General features: G+C 45.3%; 1 long non-coding RNA gene across 1 annotated transcript in view; it reads right to left on the bottom strand.

The window, feature by feature from the left end:
• Nucleotides 1-355: 355 nt before the first annotated feature.
• LOC120407642 overlaps nt 356-14,471 on the bottom strand; it is a 69,544-nt gene continuing 55,428 nt past the window's right edge. The window contains exon 3 of the long non-coding RNA XR_005600149.1: nt 356-559. This is a non-coding gene — a long non-coding RNA (uncharacterized LOC120407642). The remainder of the gene's footprint in view (nt 560-14,471) is intronic.

Raw genomic sequence — 14,471 nt, 5'->3', positions numbered from 1 at the left:
AACCCCCTGCTCATATCTGAGCACCTCACAATCAATGTATTTATCTTCACAACATCCCTGTGCAGTAGGCAAGTACAATTATCCCCATTTTACAGATGGGGAACCAGGACACAGAAAGACAATAACTTGACCTAGGTCGCATAGAAAGTCTGCGGAGAGTGAAATTTTTGTAGAATTTTTTCATTTTTTTCTGTTGGAAAAAATCTAAATGAAATATCATTTTGGGTTAAACTGACCCACATCAAAAAAATTCAGTTGTCAAATCAAATTGAAATGTTTCATTTCAGGTCAGATCAACATTTGCCTGAGCTGTCATGGTGCTTATGAGAGTTTTAGGTCAGATACCTCATGTCCCCATACTTCTGTGTTGTGATGATCTCAATTACATCTCTCATGATCCACCCTGATCTCTTCTTTGGATGAACTGATGTGATGCAGCATAGGAGTTCCATGAGCACAGTGCATTGTGGGAGGTGTAGTCCAGCCAGGGAGTCCAGCTCCGACAGGAGACTAGGGCATGCAGAACATGATTCACAGCTCCAGTGAGGCATTCCACCAGCTTTGGGGGACAGAGGTTTATTGTAAAATCAAGACAAAATGAAATGTTTCAATTTGAGAATGTCAATGTTTTGTTTGGATCAAAAATGTCAGTTCAGTACTTTTCTCAAACACTGAATTCATTCTCATGTGCACACACACAAACACACAAACCATTTCTTTTAAAGATATACTTGGGCAGAAATAGTATAAAAGGAAATAACTAAGGCTACAAACATTCATTTTTCAGGAAGCTTCTGTGTTTGAATGAGGCATTTTTGTTCCACTCAACAATTTAATCATGATTAAATTTATAATTAACAATTAATCTACAGCACTGTTTTGACCATAGTTGCAGAGAATGTGTGTCATTAAATCATGAATTCAATTAGATATGAATAAAAGAAACCACACTTATTGTGGCTAACTAAATCAAGCAACCCAAGCAAAATCAGTAAGACTCAGAAGGGAGCTCTGTTAAAGCCTGGCATTGGAAAAGCCATAATTTGAACAATGGTGTCTCCTTGAGTAAACACTACCAAACTCTTCTCTCTGTCTATGCTGGAGGAGGATTATGGAAACCACATCAGTGCACATTGCTCTGAATTTGAATGAATTTGCTGAAGGGCCACTGTCTGGTCCAAAATATTCTGCATGTTAAAAAAGGAATCAAGCTTTAAAAAAAAAAGAGAGAGAGAGCGAGAGAGAGAGAGAGAGAGAGAGAGTAGTTCATCTATGTGGAGGTCTGTTGGCAGTAAAAGGCACCATGCTAGAAAAGGGTTAATCTTCTAGTGACCATACTTAGGGCTGACTTGGCACAACTTGCAGGATTGATAAGTATAGGCCAGAGATCTGAAGACAGGATGTGAGAAGGAGGGAGGAGAGACAAGTTTACCATTACTGCATATCAACTAAATTGCAGCTATTCATACCATACTTACACCTCACTGAATCTAATCGTTTTAGGTGGGATCCTGAAATGCACTGAACATGGGACTAATTCTGCTCCCATTGAAGTCAATGATAAAATTTCCAGGGACCTCAAAGGGAGCAGAATCAGGTCAATGCTGACCACTTTTGAAAACCCCATCTTTCCTGTCCAGCTATAATTAGCTCTGTTTCTATTGCATGATAAAGTGACCACTGAAGTTTCTTCTTCTCACTGCAGTTTTGCCCAATGTTTGAAAGGGCAAAATAAACCATTTGACTCCAACTTCTCACTAGATTCCCACTTCTGGGGCATTTGGAAACCTTGTTGCTTCTTCCTGTGCAACAATTCAAAGATCCAGCCTTTCATCTATCACACTGCAAATTAAAACCGCAGCATTTTGAACAGGGCTCTGATATTATTAAACTCTACTTTAACCGCAGTCTAACCATATAATCTTTAGGGTTTTCAGGGAATCATTTGCACTAGGGTAAACATTAGGGACAGACAAAAAAATTCAATTGAAACTTTTTATTTCTACATAAAATTGGCTTTATTATTAAACACATTTTCTGTGAAGTGTTCTTTTTCCACAGAAAAATTTCATTTGTCAAAAACTGAATGCCCCAAATCCTGAAAAAAAATTAGGTTGTAGACTAAAACCGGAAAAATTTGGATTCTGGAATGCCACCATGGTGCCTCATGAGAGCTGTACTTCAAGTGCTTCATGCTCCTATTCTTCTTTATTGGGCAGGATTTCCCAGCTGGACCATATCTCCCATTTTGCACCACTGTGGCAGTTATGAATCAAAATATCTCGGTTTCCAGCAGAAATATTTTGGTTTTTGATTTTTTATCAAAAACACAAAATTTTCAGTGGGAAAAATCCATTTTCCCAACAGCTCTAGTAAACACTGGTTCTAATTCAGATTCTTATATCCTGCCTGTCACTATTGTGTCTTGTTATACAGTTAGACCATGGATTCATTTGAGAACTGACAGAGCCATATCTGAATAGAAAAAAAAGTCTCACGAGCCATCTCCCCTTCCATTGGTGATCATACAGACTTCTCTCCTTCTGTTGGTGATAGAATAATATTCCTGTGACAACTCCAGCTATTTTTTACATGGAAAGCAACATCAGGAAAGTATGTAACATTAGGAAAGTATTAGCTTCTTCTAATGCATTTTAGCAGCTGGATAAAAGGGCAGACAACACCGAGTGACCAGTATGTTCTCTGCAGACCACCTACAAATGGTCTTTGGACCATTATAGTGATCCACACTGACTGCAGTTTGGTGATCACTGCTACAGTGTGTGCCTGCTTTACTGTGATGCTGATGTCATAAGAACATAAGAAAGGCCGTACCGGGTCAGACCAAAGGTCCATCTAGCCCAGTATCTGTCTACCGACAGTGGCCAATGCCAGGTGCCCCAGAGGGAGTGAACCTAACAGGCAATGATCAAGTGATCTCTCTCCTGCCATCCATCTCCATCCTCTGACGAACAGAGGCTAGGGACACCATTCTTACCCATCCTGGCTAATAGCCATTTATGGACTTAGCCACCATGAATTTATCCAGTCCCCTTTTAAACATTGTTATAGTCCTAGCCTTCACAACCTCCTCTGGTAAGGAGTTCCACAAGTTGACTGTGCGCTGCGTGAAGAAGAACTTCCTTTTATTTGTTTTAAACCTGCTGCCTATTAATTTCATTTGGTGACCCCTAGTTCTTGTATTATGGGAATAAGTAAATAACTTTTCCTTATCCACTTTCTCAACATCACTCATGATATTATATACCTCTATCATGTCCCCCCTTAGTCTTCTCTTTTCCAAGCTGAAGAGTCCTAGCCTCTTTAATCTTTCCTCGTATGGGACCCTCTCTAAACCCCTAATAATTTTAGTTGCCCTTTTCTGAACCTTTTCTAGTGCTAGAATATCTTTTTTGAGGTGAGGAGACCACATCTGTACACAGTATTCGAGATGTGGGCGTACCATGGATTTATATAAGGGCAATAATATATTCTCAGTCTTATTCTCTATCCCCTTTTTAATGATTCCTAACATCCTGTTTGCTTTTTTGACCGCCTCTGCACACTGCGTGGACATCTTCAGAGAACTATACACGATGACGCCAAGATCTTTTTCCTGACTCGTTGTTGTCTATTCAAATTTAATTAGTAATTTTCTATATGATCACTTGTGTGAAAATCAGCTTTCCCCCAGGAAATAAGGACCTATCCAACCATATGTTCCTTCTTACAGAGGGAATACTGAAATTTATTTAATATTAAAGAGCGCTTATGTATACCTACCACATTATTAGAGCAGTTTTGCAGCTCCCTGAAATATCTGTGAACCTCAGCTGTGAAGGCAAGGTAGTTAGCTCCCACTCGCAGTCTAGAGTCCAATCATCCTCCCTTTGAAGTCAATATGAGTTCAGCTGTTGACTTCAGCTGAAAGAGGATCAAGTCCTTCTTTTTGTTCCTTAATGCTATTTTCTTCTAGTTTCCTGTGCTTAATCGAAAAACAGGTCACAGCCCATTTCACTTGCCCTACAAAGGTCATGGTAAAACCTTCAACTGAGAAGATAACTAAAGACATTAATTAAGCTGCTAATAATTACAGAAGACTATTACTGAACAAACCTCACAGCCCCAACCAACACCATATTCTGGCTGTTCAAGTGAAAAGGGACATCTGAAAGTTAACACAGGATTGTATTTTCATCCGTGGCTTTGACACTGATCTAGGATTTCTTCCCTTGTCTTTAAAGCAAAATCAGGATAACAATGATATGTTGACCAACTGGAATGACTCTCAGGTAACACAATACATATTGTCCAATCAGGGATTATTTTACTGTGGAATGCTTACTGCCATCCTTCCTGTCCCAAATGGTCATCAACAATAGAATAACTGTTTTTGAAGATAAGATGGCCTTTTCAGAACAACAAACATAGCAGGAAATGTTCTTTAGCTCTGATGTTATTTTTTCCACTCTAAAAATAGCAGGCAAAATGAATCAGTTCTTGTAAAAATCATACTTCACGATAAAAACAAAAAGAACAACAGAATGGCTGACTCTACATCAACAGTGCACTTTCACATTTAAATATTTATCTCAGGTATGCAAAGCCATTAGAAGAATCAACCTGAGAAGGGGAAGGGATAGCTCAGTGGTTTGAGCATTGGCCTGCTAAACCCAGGTTTATGAGTTCAATCCTTGAGGGGGCCATTTAGGGATTGAGGCAAAAATCTGTGTGGGGCTTGGTCCTGGTTTGAGCAGAGGGTTGGACTAGATGATCTCCTGAGGTCCCTTCCAATCCTGATATTCTATGATCTGTAAACTTCTATAAGCTGAACCAAATCTGATCTGAGGTACTCCAGAGTAACTCTGCTGTAATCACAGGTCATTGTGATGATATCCTCATCTGGCATAAATTGGTGTAACTTCAATGGACCTATGGTGGTTTACACCAACTAATGGTCTGGCCCTTAATTTAAATGCCAGTATTCTGAATTTATATTGGTATAAATGAGGTCCAGTTTGGGCCCAGTGTCTTCAGAAGGCTATCGGCAATGTGGCACAATGGAGAACCTGTGCTGGGGAGTGCAAAGGAGGTAGGCTGGAACAATTAGCTACCATGTTTTCCTTCTTTAAGGAGGAAGCACTTGCTGTTCTACTCGCTTCCAGTACTTCCTTTCTGTCAGATAATTGCTGTATTTATTCTGTGTAACCTGAAGATTCATCCATTATTTATTTTGTTATAATTGACAACTATCTGAAAGGAAAAGACAAGCTAAGAATTTGCTGGGTTTGATATGAGTAAAAGGATTTGAAGATTTTACTCATAAAATTATGCAGCCCCCCTTGGTTATGTGTTTGGCATTTCCTATACAAATGTAAGATGGGTACAGTATTATGTACATTATCTAATAAGAGGAACTCTATTTAATCAATGTGACCTGGAAGTGCATTGAAGTGTATTAGGTCTGAAAGTTTATTTTAATAGGTAACCAGTTTAGAAAATTATCATTGCATCTTTGTTCTTAATGAAATAGTGTTCTCCCTCCTCAACACCCCCCTCCCCCAGTGTTTTTTAGATAGCTCAAGACTGAAACAAGATGAAGAATCCATTACTAAAGGCTTTGATATTTTTCCCCACAGCAGCACATCTCTGCTGGAGTTGTTACAGGCCACAAACAGAGATTCAGCGTTCTCCTATGGCTTTATCTATTGCAGCCTGGCTGTGGGTGTATTGAGGGGAGAAAGACTAGCAAACGAGAAGGGAGGTACAGCAGATCACTACACCAGCATCTTGGATGCCTTCTGCCAGCAGAGCACAAAATTAGGCATAAACCTGAAAGGATATTGTGAGGAGCATGCTCACAAGGAGCTCCCACATCTCTTTTTGGTGTGGAAGGGGATAAGGCTCTTTGGAATGTGCAGTGTCACAGGAGGCTCTAATATTGCCCTATTGCTCATGCTTGAGAAGTGCAAGAATCATAGAATCATAGAATATCAGGGTTGGAAGGGACCTCAGGAGGTCATCTAGTCCAACCCCCTGCTCAAAGCAAGGCCAGGGACTGTGCTAGGTGCTAAAGTGAAGGCAATTGCTCTTTAAGCCCTCTCTTTCCTTCCCACACCCCAACAAATTCGGCTACATATTTGCTCAGTTAAGGGCTTTCATTCTGAATAGTAACAAGCCAGAGAAGTTCTCTATTCCATTTTTTTTAAATCTATGCAACAATATGCAAGAATCTATGCAAAAATAATACAAAAGTGTCTTTTCCTTACTTCCTTCTGCCTCTAATGTGTGACATAACTGCAAAGATTTCCCATGGCCCCATATCATAAAGTAGCTAAGGTAAACAGAAACTACATTAGTGGACCAAAAACTTGCCAGCTGAGATCATAGCCCCTGAGAACACATCAGTAATAAATTCCTATTGTTCAGTATGTTACAGTGATGGTATTTGATGTGTGCAGATAGTATAAACGCCTTCCATTTGAAACCTGTGATCTGGTTCAAGTATCAGTCCCCCTCCCATTTATGTTAATGGCAGAACTCCCAAAGACATAAATGCTTCAAGAGGAAGGTATTGCAGGGGAGCAGGAAATCAGTTTGAAGAATGATGTCCTAGGTGCAAAACTGACTAGCAAAATAGATCAGTGTAAGCCTGACCAAGTTAGCAATATGTACAACACAAAGCCAAGCACCTCTTTTTTTTTTTTTAAGGAGCAACTCTTGATTCAGCAATGTCAGAAATCACCATGTGATTGCACAGGCTATTTACAAACGCATAACAGGGTTGCAGAATTCTCCTTCTCCCCATCCCGTTAGCACCCTGCAGAGGAGTTCCACATAAATGACTGCTGACTGGGAACGCTGTGGTTTATTAGACTCCACCCTGAATTAAGAAAGGTAACTGAGAAAAGGACCCCTACAAACAAACCGTCAAGCTAGGAGAGAAGGCTTAGACTGTCATGTTATGGTTTGTTTAATTTTGTTTTCTTAATAAAATCAAACTCCAGTAGGTGGTAACTCTGCCTTTGCTAATATGCACTATGTGAGATCACCACCGCTGAACACCTATCAACTCTAAGGTTACCTGAGGTTGTACCCAAAGGTGAGAAACAAGAAGTCCCCCTCCAGATGATTTACATTTGATAATCTTAAAATGGAAGGGCATCGACTCCAGCTCTGCTTTACCATCTCCAGAATAGCATCATACAGGGAAGAACTAGGTTAGAGGCCTGCTTATGACTGTAAAGCTGAGGCCTCCAGAGCTGTGAAGCCAAGGCTCCTAGAGCAGTGGCGTACTGGCCCCAAAATGGCAGGCTGTGCTACTGGAGCCATTCTACTCTTTTGAGGCCCCTTTAGTAAATCATCTCCATCATCATAAGGTGGATGATATAGAACTTTATGACTTCTAGGGCTAGTCTATACTTCTTAAGACCTATGGCCTGGCTCTGCAGATCAGTGCTGTGCACTGGAGAAGGAGGAGGAGAGTTGGAAGGAGAAGTGGATAGATGTGGAGGGAAACAGAGCTATATCAAGAAGAGCAGCTTGGAATCAGCCTGCACTGGTAAAGTACAAGTGTCAGTTTTAGTGAAGTACTCAGGAACTTTAGAGACCCATATTGAAATTTCATTCAGCATGTAAAGCCCTGTGATTCTATTCCCCAGGATCTGTATTAGAAAGGAGACATTTTAGCTAATGGGCTACCCACTGGGAATACCAAAATCTAGGGTTTTGAGAGAATATGGCTTCTATATGGGTGCTATAGAATAAAATAGAATAATAGAATATTAGGATTGGAAGAGACAGGGGTGGGCAAACTTTTTGGGGCGAGGGCCACATCTGGGTGAGGAAATTGTATGCAGGGCCAGGGCAGGGGGGGTGGAGTGCGGGATGTGGAGGAAGGGGCTCAGAACAAGGGATTGGGGCAGAGAAGGGGTGCAGAGTATAAGAGGGGGCTCAGGGAAGGGGGTTGGGGTACAGGAGGGGTGTGGAGTGCAGGACGGGGCTCAGGGCAGGGAGTTGGGGTGCACGGGGTGCAGGGTGCAGCAGGGAGCTCAGGGCAGGTGGTTGGAATGCACAGGAGTGCAGAAAGGGGCTCAGGGCAGGGAGTTGGGTGCAGGAGGGGTGCGAGGTACAGGCAGAGGGCTTAGGGCAGGAAGTTGGGGGGCGGGGGGCAGGAGGGGTTTGAGCTCCAGCCCGGTGCCGCTTACCTAAAGTGGCTCCGGGGTGGCAGTGGCGCACACCAGGGCCAAGGCAGGCTCCCTGCATGCCTGCCCTGGCCCCACGCCACGCCAGGAAGTGCTGCGGCCCCTGGGGGGGGGGGCAGAGGGCTCTGCGTGCGCACATGGAGCCCTTTGCCTCCCGGCCCGGGGGCTGCTTCTGAGAGCAGCGCCGGGCCCGCAGCACCACCAGGGGTAATCCCGCGGGCCGGATCCAAAGCCCTGAAGGGCCGAATCCAGCCCGCGGGCCATAGTTTGCCCATCCCTGCCTTAGGAGGTCATCTAGTCCAACCCCCTGCTGAAAGAAGGACCAACGCCAACTAAATCATCCCAGCCAGGGCTTTGTCAAGCCAGGCCTTAAAAACCTCTAAGGATGGAGATTCCACCACCTTCCTAGGTAACCCATTCCAGTGCTTCACCACTCTCCTAGTGAAATAGTGTTTCCTAATATCCAACCTAGACCTCCCGCACTGCAACTTGAGACCATTACTCCTTGTTCCATCATCTGCCAACACTGAGAAAAGCTGAGCTCCATCCTCATTGGAACCTCCCTTCAGGTAGCTGAAGGCTGCTATCAAATCCACCCTCACTCTTCTCTTCTGCCGACTAAAGAAGCCCAGTTCCCTCAGCCTCTCCTCGTAAGTCATGTGCCCCAACCCCCTGATCATTTTTGTTGCCCTTCGCTGGACTATCTCCAATTTGTCCACATCCTTTGTAGTGGGGCCCAAAATTGGACGCAATACTCCACATGTGGCCTCACCAGTGCTGAATAGAGGGGAATAATCACTTCCTTCAATCTGCTGGCGATGCTCCGATTAATGCAGCCCAATATGTTGTTAGCCTCCTTGGCAACAAGGGCACACTGTTGACTCATATCCAGCTTCTCATCCACTGTAATCCCCAGGTCTTTTTCTGCAGAACTGCTGGTTAGCCAGTCAGTCCCCAGCCTGTAGCGGTGCATGGGATTATTCTGTCCTAAGTGCAGAACTCTGCATTTGTCCTTGTTGAACCTCATCAGATTTCTTTTGGCCCAATCCTCTAATTTGTCTAGATTACTCGGAACCCTATCCCTACCCTCCAGGGTATCTACCTCTCCCCCCAGCTTAGTGTCATCTGCGAACTTGCTGAGGGTGCAATCCATCCCATCATCCAGATCATTAATAAAGATATTGAACAAATCCGACCCCAGGACCAACCCTGGGGCATTCAGCTTGATACCGGCTGCAAACTAGACATCGAGCCATTGATCACTACCCATTGAGCCAGACGATCTAGCCATCTTTCTATCCACCTTATAGTCCATTCATCCAACCCATACTTTTTTAACTTGCTGGCAAGAATAAAGGGAATAATATATTAATGAATAGCCAGGTGCAGGGTAGCTAACACAGGGACTGCAGGTTGAGGAAAAGAGTAATGACATAGATTTGTGAAGGCAGGTTTATTGCATCCTCAATCTCAGAGGAAAGGAGCAGGTCATACTGCTGTAGAGATGCTGCTCATGGTGACAAGAAGGGGAGTACATGTGCTACAAGGCCCATTGGGAAGGGGTCTGATCCAAAATAATATAGATCCTATTTTCCAATTCCAGTTTGGATGAAGCCAAAATATTAGGAGATGAAAGAAGTTTCATGAAAACTGCTGATCCCATGAGATTTCCATCCTTCTGGGGCTACTAATAAAAAGTCTACTAGATCATGGTGCTTTTGAACTTGAATGTGAACTCTAACCCTAATGCATCTTCAAACCTGAACACTGAACATCCACTGAAACTGGTTCTAGAACAAGATGCAAACAGTGCTCTACAGCTCATCGCTTCCTCTCAGTGATTCATAGAATCATAGGAATGTAAGGCTGGAAGGGACCTCAAGGAGTTGTCAAGTCCAGCCCCCTTCACTGAGGCAGAACTAAGAATATCCCTGACAGGTAATCCCTCTTGCTGCTGATTAAGCCCACTACTTCTTGTCCTGTCATCAATGAACAGTGAGAACAATTGATCATGGTTATTTTTATAACAGTTATCAGTCAGACACACACACACACACACACACACACACACACACACACACACACACACACACACACACACACACACACACACACACAAGTCTTCTTTTCTCAAGACCAAACATGCCCAGTTTCTTTTAACCTATCCTCAGAGGTTAGGTTTTCTAAACCTTTTATCATTTTTGTTGCTCTCCTCTGGACTCCCTCCAATTTGTACATATCTTTCCTTAAGCATGGTGCTCAGAATCGGACACAGTACTTGAGCTGAGGCCTCACCAGTGCCGCATAGAGCAGGACAATTACCTCCCATATCTTACATATGACTTTCCTGTTAACATACCCCAGAATTTTATTAGCCCTTTTTTGCAACTGCATCACGTTGTTGACTCATATTCTATTGTAACACCAGATCCTTTTCAGGTGATACCATCTAGCCAGTTATTCCCCGTTTTCTAGTTGTGCAGTTGAAGTTTTCCTTTCTAAATGTAGTACTTTGCATTTATCTTTATGTAATGTCATCTTGTTGATTTCAGACAATTCTCCAATTTGTCGAGGTGTTCTGAACTCTAATCCTGTCCTCCAAATTGCTTGTATCCCTTCCCAGCTGTGGGGTCATCCACAAATTTTATAAGCATATTATCCACTCCATTATCCAAGTTATTAAATATTGAATGTGCAATATCCAGCAACTATTATATTGTACTGCTTTTGATTAACCATTGTAAATTGGTTTGCTGTGCTTTCGCCTGGAAAATAATCAGTATTTCTTTTATTACCCCTCAGATTTTGCCTTCACTAAGCTGAGGAAATTTGGAGGAGGATGTGCTGGTTGACATTTCATTGTGTTTTCTGTTTTATGTACAAACTTCAGGACTTGGGCTATAGTTTGTTTACATGGTTTATTGCTTGCTGTGCTTGCATGAACTATCATTCACCTGTGTGGGTAACTCTCAAGCTAATGCCGGGGTGGCCAACCTGAGCCTGAGAAGGAGCCAGAATTTACCAATGTACATTGCCAAAGAGCCACAGTAATACATCAGGGCCCTCTATCATCATCAGGGCCATCTCCCTGGCTCCCAGCACCTCCCGCCCACCGGCAGCCCTGCCAATTAGCGCCTCCCACTCCCTCTCTGCACCTCCCAATCAGCTGTTTTGTGGTGTGCAGGAAGCTCTGGGGTGGGAGGAGCGAGGGCATGGCAGGTTCAAGAGGGGGGGGGAAGGGTGTGTGGCAGAGCCAGGGATTGAGCAATGAGCACCTCATGGCACATTGGAAAGTTGCCACCTGTAGCCCCAGCCCAGAGTCGGTGCCTATACAAGGAGCCACATATTAACTTTTGAAGAGCCGCATGTGGCTCCAGAGCCATAGGCTGGCCACCCCTGAGCTAACATAAATGGTATAAAACCAGACTTTCCAACTTCTAAATGTTTATTTGAATGATTGTTAGGGCTTGTCTACACTACAGGACTATTTCGAATCTACTTAAGTCGAATTTGTGGATTCGACCTTAATAAGTCGAATTTGTGTATCCATACTAAATACACAAATTCGAACTTCTTAGTCCACATTCACAGGGCCAGCTTCGACTTTGGAAGCGGTGCACTGTGGGAACCTATCCCACAGTTCCCGCACTCCCCGCTGCCCATTTGAATTGTGGGATTTCCCCCCAATGCATGCTGGGGGGAAAAATGTGTCGTCATTGAACCGTCAATCCCGCCCTCCCTGTCTTCCTTGAAAGCGCCGGCGGGAAATCTGTTCGCGCCCTTCTCTGGTCGGTTACAGCGTGGACGCCACAGCACTGCGAGCATGGAGCCCGCTGCGATCATCGCTGCACTTATGGCCATTGTCAACTCCTCGCACATTATCGTCCACCTCTTCCACAGTCAGATGCTGAGAAACCGGGCGAGGAGGCTCCGGCAGCACGGTGAGGAGAGTGGCGCAGACCTCTCACAAAGCAGGGTACGCCGGGCAGTGGAGATCATGGTGGCAATGGGTCAAGTTCATGGTGTGGAACGGCGATTCTGGGCCCGTGAAACAAGCACAGACTGGTGGGACCGCATAGTGCTGCAGGTCTGGGATGACACAGAGTGGCTGCGAAACTTCAGGATGCGTAAGGGCACTTTCCTTGAACTGTGTGACTTGCTGTCCCCTGCCCTGAAGCGCCAGGACACAAGGATGCGAGCAGCCCTGACTGTGCAGAAGCGAGTGGCCATAGCCCTCTGGAAACTTGCCACGCCAGACAGCTACCGGTCAGTAGCGAACCACTTTGGCGTGGGCAAATCTACCGTGGGGATTGCTGTCATTCAAGTAGCCCACGCAATCGTTGAGCAACTGCTCTCAAAGGTAGTGACTGTCGGAAATGTCCAGGCCATCATAGATGGCTTCGCGCGATGGGATTCCCAAACTGCGGTGGGGCTATAGATGGGACTCACATCCCTATCCTGGCACCAGCCCACCAGGCCAGCGAGTACATTAACCGAAAGGGCTACTTTTCAATGGTGCTGCAAGCTTTGGTGGACCATAGGGGACGTTTTACCAACATCAACGTCGGGTGGGCGGGCAAGGTTCATGACGCGCGTGTGTTCAGGAACTCTGGTCTGTTTAGACGCCTCCAGGCAGGCACTTTCTTCCCGGACCACAAAATAACGGTTGGGGATGTGCAGATGCCTACAGTGATCCTCGGGACCCGGCCTACCCGCTAATGCCCTGGCTCATGAAGCCCTATACAGGCGCCTTGGACACTGAAAAGGAACTCTTCAACTACCGGCTGAGCAAGTGCAGAATGGTGGTGGAGTGTGCTTTCGGACGTCTCAAGGGAGATGGCGGACCTTACTGACTCGCTCGGACATCAGCGAAAAGAATATCCCGTAGTTATTGCTGCTTGCTGTGTGCTCCACAATCTCTGTGAGAGCAAGGGCGAGACCTTTTGGCCGCTTGGGAGGTTGAGGCAAATCGCCTGGCTGCTGTTTACGATCAGCCAGACACCCGTGCTGAGAGAATATCCCAGCGGAAGCGATATGCATCAGGGAGGCTTTGAAAGCGAGTTTCCTCGCAGAGCAGGGTAACCTGTGACTGTCCACTTGATTTTAAGAGAGCCTGATCATAAACCAAGTTTTCCCCACTTCCCAAGGACGTTTTAAAACTAAGGACATGTTTTAGTAATTAATAATAAATCTTTCGTTGACTTTGCATTTCTGTTTATTCGTTGAAACATGGAAGCAGTCTGTGCTGGTTAAGGTGTGCACTGATGGGTGGGTTTGCAGGAAGGCGAGGGTGCCGTCCTTGGATAGGGGTTACCATGACGGCTGTGGGTTTGGGCGTTGGAAGGGTGAGGGGTGGGGGAAGGGTGAGTATCTGCCCCTGGATGAGGTCTATTTTTGGGGCTCGGGGCACCGGGGAGGATCGTGACTACGGTCCAAATGCATGTGAAGGGAAGCCTGCCTTTACATTCGGGGATGTCAGGCACCAGGACCCTGCACAAGCATACACCTCAAGGAAAGACCCGGGCTGCATACACCACACAGACTGTCCCTGGTGCCTAGTGACTGCAGTCTGTGTGTGCCCTGCAGTTGACCCTGCAGCCAAGTCTGTAGCATGGCACTGTGGGCTATGCAGTGACATTACAATTCCCCCCCCCCCCACAGAACAACAGAAAGTCTTCTGACACCAGAAACGTGACGGAAACAGTCAGTAACACCAAACCGCTTTTAATAATGTAATACACAGTGGGGGGTTTGAACTTGGAGTTGGGACTGGTTGATGCTGTAAAGAAAGAGCTTGTACAAATTTACAGTTCGACAGTTGTCTCTAACATTATCGGTGTGCTGCGGTGCAGGGACAGTTCTCACGGCCCCTACCGCCTCCGTCTTGTCACTTTGGGTGAGGGGACAGGACTTCTTGGCGTTGGAGGGCGGTTGCAGATGCACTGCAGGGGGCTCTCTCCTCCTGACTGCGGTCTTGAAGAACATCTACAAGGCGCCGGGCGTCTCCGTTTGCTCCTCATTAGACCAAGCAGCGTTTGAGTCGCCTGCTGGTCTTCCTGCCGCCACCTATCCTCCCGTTCCAGGTGTGTGCGATGCTGCTGACACAGGCTCTCCCTCGACTGTCTCTGCTCTGCCGCCTCCGCTCTGGAGCTGGCCATCAGTTCCTGGAACATGTCGTCCCTTGTCTTTTTCTTTCGGCGTCTAATCCGAGCCAGCCTCTGCGAGGGGGATGGCGGGGCAGTCCGGGAAGGAGCCGAGCTGTGTGAT

This window comes from Mauremys reevesii, linkage group 6, assembly GCF_016161935.1.
Source record: "Mauremys reevesii isolate NIE-2019 linkage group 6, ASM1616193v1, whole genome shotgun sequence".
In the NCBI taxonomy this organism is placed as follows: domain Eukaryota; kingdom Metazoa; phylum Chordata; order Testudines; family Geoemydidae; genus Mauremys; species Mauremys reevesii.
Note: the sequence above shows the minus strand (reverse complement) of the source record. Positions and strands in the feature narration are given on the sequence as shown.